The 6,000-nt window shown below is 39.1% G+C and overlaps 1 protein-coding gene across 1 annotated transcript in view; it reads left to right on the top strand.

Moving 5' to 3' along the window:
- LONRF2 (LON peptidase N-terminal domain and ring finger 2) overlaps positions 1 to 6,000 on the top strand; it is a 64,263-nt gene that overhangs the window by 27,148 nt on the left and 31,115 nt on the right. The window lies entirely within an intron of this gene.

The following is a 6,000-nucleotide window of genomic DNA, read 5'->3' as shown; positions in this document are numbered from 1 at the left end:
CCCCCCCCCCCCCCCGCCCCAAGTAAAACAATCTGGCTTGTAGCCTTGCCTTTTGACACAGATATAGTAGGTTGCCCTAGACTTATAACCTCTACTGATTAAACTTAATAACTCTTCATTGCGTCTCACTGTCATCTTTTGCCAAGGCATTTAACACCTGCTTTGATACAAGCCTTGTCTATGGCCTTTGTCCTTGTTAATCTGTAATAACGGTGAACATTAAGAAGGTGATTCACTAGTGGCCCAGTGATGCAATTGCTGTTGTTTCAACCACAAGGAATTATTTTTATTGAAGTATTGAATGTCAGAAGAGCACTTTTGGTCACAGTGTACTTTTTTTAATCCCTATGAACATGCAACTCCAATAGCTGAATTTATAAAAACACGTACATACCCATACTTACGTTACTCTGTTTCTATAATAAGCTGCAAATTGTTGCACAATATCTCTCTGCCGTAATCATACTTACCTAGGTGCTTAATAGATAGATTCTCATTCTTTTCCTCCTTTAACATCCTAAAACTCCCACATTTGAGCTGTTCTAGAACAAAGGCTCATTGATTTCTAGCTTTCATTATAGTCCCCCTCAAAATATTCTCAAAACTGGTACAATTTTCTGCTTTCCTCTAGTATGAGCTATTTGAAGAGAGAAACCACGTGCACGTTTGTAAGAGCCGTTTATGGAGCTCTGCAGAAAAAAACAACGTGAGCTTACACACTTGCAACTTGAGGAATACAGAAATCTCTAATCAGTGTGATTTGGATTCCCGGAGTATTTCTGAGGATCAGTGAACAGTTGCTCTGCTAGAAGCCTCTGTGCATCACATGCAGCTGCACTGTTACTGCCACTAAGCATTGGTAATTACAATTGAGATAATTAACCAAAAGGGACTGTATAAAAGATGCTAAAGGTTGCCCAGAAGAAACTGATATTGATGTGTAAATAAATAACTTCCATGCCTATTTGAAATTGCTTCTGACATAATGAAATAACACCTGATCAATAGTACTTCCCATGTTCAGTTTGCAGTTCTACCCTCATAAAATCTAACATGAGCTTTGAAGACATTTCTTTACATACCAATGAAGTAAATGCTAGTATACAATGAGAAGGCTTTAAAAAGTTCACATTAAAGAACCTACTGGTCAAAACTTAAGTTTACTTGTATTTACTACAAACTTGTGAATTAGAATATTGATAGATGTGAAAAAAAGTAAGATTTTTTGCTACATATAAAAACTGTTTGCTCTTAAGTGAGATGTGTAGAGTGACAGTTTCCACAAGTTTAAGTCCTTCTTTTATACTACCAGGCACAGGAGTTTGTAAAATGCTTTGTATGATATGATGTGACATCAGTTAAGGTCACTAGGCACTATATATTAAATATGTCTGAGGAGAGACATTTATGCATCATTTACAAGGTTTGATGGATCTATCAACAATATATTTCACTTTGTGTAGAAGAATGATTTTTAACAGCCTCTACCAGTATACTTTTAGGAATTAAGTATGGTTAAAACTAGTGGAGATCAAACATTCAAGTTTCAAAGCTGCTACAATCTGATAAAGAAAGTCTTTAAAAAAGGCAGGGGCTTGGACTAGATGTTCTTTGGAGGTCCCTTCTAGCCCTATTTCTCTGATTCTAGGATTCTTCAAAAGGAAGTGGGTTTTTTAGTTCTTTCTAGTCACACTTTCCCTGATATTTGTATTCTACTCAATCCTTTTAGGTAGCACTCGGGGGTGGGGGGGCTTTAATTCAGTACTACAGGTCCATTGTGGTAATTTAGAGAGAGAATTTGTTGAATTTTACCATTAGAAATCTCTCTTGCTTTTATATTCTAGCTTTATTTTTGTAAAGTTATTGTTCTTAAAGTTTTACCTTCCCTGCAACTAATTGCGAAAAGATCAGCTCATTTCTGAGGTTGACTATACACACTCAAACCATCTGGGAGAATTCTTCCAGGTTTGTTCTCATGGTAGAGGAACTTACCCAGAGCCACATGTACAGACATTCAAACACCGAGGCCCTGAAGAGTGGGGATCTTGCAGTGCTGAGTGGGGGCATGGAGGGGGGCAGCAGAAAAGCTGTGCACACATCGCTTTATGCTCTACAGCAGGGGTAGGAAAAATGGTGGATCTGTCTGGCAGCTGGACTCCATTTCCCAGCAGCCCCTGCCCGCATACCTTGACATTATAACAAATGTTATTAGGGATGCACTGATGAAGATTTTCTTGGCTGATACTGATAGCCAGTGATTCACCAACCATATCGGCCGATACTGATCCAATAACCAATATTTAATAATAGTGCAAGGCATTTTAAACTACTACATGAACCTTTTGTTGTTGTTTTTGCATTTGTAATGCATGTGCCTCCTGTTGCCCTCTAGGAAGAAGGTGGTGACCACCTTATTTCCACACGTTGCCCCCTCACCCATGGCTCCTACCTGCAGTCCCACTCCTCATGCAGTCCATGCTGCTGTCTCGGATGGGTGGCAGACCCTCATGCAGACAGTGGTGCTGGGCATGTTTGGAGCCTCAGTGCTGGCAGGCTCTACACAGCTGAGCTCCTGTGGCTGCTGGGAAGAATCTGCTTTTGCAAAGGTGCCTGGTGCCCAGGGAGTGGAATGTCCCTTGCATGGCACTTTACCATACCTGTGCGCAGCCCAGTGTCTCAGTGGCAGCCCCAGTGCCCAGGTCCCTGCCATGCATGTGACATTACCATGGCATTGGCAGAAACAGCAGCGGCAGGATCTGGTAGTGGTCGCTTGGTTGTTAAGTGCAGTTCCCTGTGACCACTTCCCAGCATGGGTTTGGTCCAGTGGTGGGGCACGGGGACTGGGCTATGCTCACCAGGGTGCTGTGGGCCTGGGCCATAATTATCAGTTACAATGACCTAAAAAGGCTGATAGCAGATAACATCATTTCTCATTTTATCAGTGCCTATCCAACAGCCAACCAATATGTTGGTGCACCCCTAAAATTTATAAACTTTCCACATAAAAAATCTAATTAGTAGGGAGGTTGTCTAGTAATCAGGTTTGTCTTATATTTGAGTAAATACAACACTTCTATCTACTCCTCTGGGTAAACGTGTTTCACTGAAGTCAGGTTCCGGCAATCCAGCATAGTCCCGAACTTCAGGAGGACTCCAAATAAGTTGTGTTTCATTTGCCCCAATCCCCCTGTAAATAAGTATTGTAAACTGGAGCTGTTTACAGATAGAAGAGATGAGCTCCTCCTCTAAAGTACTTGAAACATCTTTGGTGTTTTTAGTACAGAAAATATGTAATATTATTATGCTTTATGACGGTCCCCAGGTAGCCTTAATTCACATCATTATTTTCTCTGTATGCATGCAAGAACTATACAAGAGCAGGTATGAGAGACAAGTTTTAAGCAAATCTTATATGACACTTTCTAAAGGCAAGTGTGGACTTTCTTTTTAGCCCAAACCCTGTCTGAAGAAGCAATCACACATTTGTAGCACACGCTACTAAGATGTGTCATTTGATTAAAACCCCTCATAATCATAAAATGTTTCTGTGAAGAATCTCACAAATTTGAGTATGTGTCATTTGATGACAAGCACCTTTTGTTCTTATTTTTGCAGTTCCTAAAGCACAATATGTTAAATTAAACATTCTTTTGATAATTCACATGGAGTTGGGAACATTTTATACCTCACAATCAAGCCAAACTTCTGCTAGAGCCAATTTTAAAAAATATTTTCTGGTTTGCACAAAACCAAGTAAGACTATTATTGCAAATGGAAACCAGAAAGTGTTTTAGAGCTATTGAAATATGGGTACACTGAACATCTCTCTTTTTCATCATACAGACAAAGTAATAAAACAGGAATCGTGTTAATAGATGAGGATGTGATATTTACCGGGAGTTTGATCTATATCTGAGCAGAAAGGTTGTTGGAATGGAGGGCCTTCCAAAAACAGTGTGGAAGAGAAGGAGAATTTTGGTACTTGCTATTTTGTAATTCATTCAACTGTAAATTTTTTAGAGTGGGAACTACATTTGTACACAGCCTAGTACAATTAATTTCTGCTCCCTGACTAAGGTTCGTAGGAGCCAAGACAATACAAGCAACATAAAACTGGGCGTTTTTACACATGTAAGTGCTGCAGCGCCGGCCACTTTGAAAAGCGGTCAGCGCTGCATTGCTTGCAGTTGTATAAATGGTAAAATGCTGCTGAGAAAATGGCAGTGACGCACTTTTGGACTAAAATGCATAGAAGGTGCTATAGTTCAAAAGCTCACCACTACCATTTTCTGCACACTGATGCGCATTTCACCACTTATACAACTGCATGCAATGCAGCATGGTGCGCATCCACTCGCATGTGGAACAGACTCGATTAATCGAGTCTGCTCTGAAGTGGCGGTTCTCCAGCTTATTGCGGGGTGAAAAGGTATGTGTATAAATGCTCACTGTGTAGATCAGCCTGACAAAAAGCTTAAACATAACTTACTTAATATGCATAATTAAAAACTTCTTGTTTGAAAGGAGGAGCTTCTAAATGCAAATTTAGCTGTTGGATGTGGAGTTTGGAGGAGGGGGAAGGATCGGTTGATATATTTATATGGCATACTTCAGAACTTCAGCAAGCAAAAATGAAACTTCTTTGATTCCTCAGATCTTTACTGCAGATGGCTGTCCTTCTCCCCCTCAACATATTTTATGGTAGAAGCACATGAGTTAAAAGTTCTTTTAAGCTTTCTGCCAGGAGGAAAAAAATGGAGCAGACACAAGAGAGAGAGGGAAAATGCAATTGTGATGTAAAATTGGTTATGGCAAAAAAATGCTGCTATGATAAATAAGTGGAAGAACTGAGCTCAATTCCCGCAATATTCTGCTTAAAGTTTACCTTCTGGAGCCAATTTCCTACCTTGGAACTCATATAGCAAGGTGTGAAGCCTATTCATACTCTTCTACATGTCATTTTAAGCTTGAGATGGGTATAGGAGTGCAAAAAAAGCCCTTTAACTTTTTCTTTTTTATATGTAGGCTGAAAGTGGTCTTGTGATACTCAATACAGCAATAAAAACAGTTTCTTGTGGTCCAGACAACAGTAACTAAATTTCAGCATCTCTGGCACGTAATCAAAAGTTGTAGTCCTGTAACCAGCTCACTTCCTACTTGCTGCTTTTAGCAAGTCTTAATAAGCATCTTTTTGTAAAAATCCATCATCTTTTGTAATTTATTATTAATTTTTTTAACCTTTTCTACATTCAGCTTTAGTGGCAAGCAATGGAATTAGGTCTGTCAGTTTAACCAGCTGTAGCTGGGCTTTTAGCATTATGTGGAGAGTTAATAAAATACATGTGAAAATATTAAATCCATGGAAAGCTTTGAATTTCATATAGGATTTTGCTCAGAACTCAGTATGTAACAGTAAATTAATTTAGGTCACTGCTAATAGCGTTTTCTTTAAATTACCTCAATAGTCTCTTTGACTTGTGAGGAATTTAAATATCCAGTGCCTAAGAGATTTGACCTTGTGAGTTACTGATATTGTTTCAGTTGCACTCGTGCGTTGGGAATATGGTTTGAATGATTTAAGTAGCATCATCAAAAAGTGGCAGACAAAAAAAAAAACAACTAGGGGATTATGGAAACCCAGAGCTCCTGTGTAATCCAGGGCTTGGGTAATGTGTAATATTAAAAAAAAAACCCAAAACACTGTAGCAATTATTGGCAGTCATTGAAAATTCTAACTCTACATGACACATACAAATGGCAGACCTCTATCTGCAAAATGTACAAATTAGATCTAATTAGAGCCTTACCTGGTTTGTTTAGTTATCCCTGCTAGGACACTGAGAGATTTTGAGATGGTATTCCTATACTATATCTGTCCTAACCCATGTACAGTTCTAGAGTTTTGGTTTAGATACCTGAGTCAGTCCATGTAGAAAGCAACTTTTGAGGGCTAGTTTTATCGGAGTAAGATGTGTTTTGAAAATAATGAACACAAAGAGA

This window comes from Crocodylus porosus, unplaced genomic scaffold (genome assembly GCF_001723895.1).
Source record: "Crocodylus porosus isolate Cpor-Errol unplaced genomic scaffold, CroPor_comp1, whole genome shotgun sequence".
NCBI lineage: Eukaryota > Metazoa > Chordata > Crocodylia > Crocodylidae > Crocodylus > Crocodylus porosus.
Note: the sequence above shows the minus strand (reverse complement) of the source record. Positions and strands in the feature narration are given on the sequence as shown.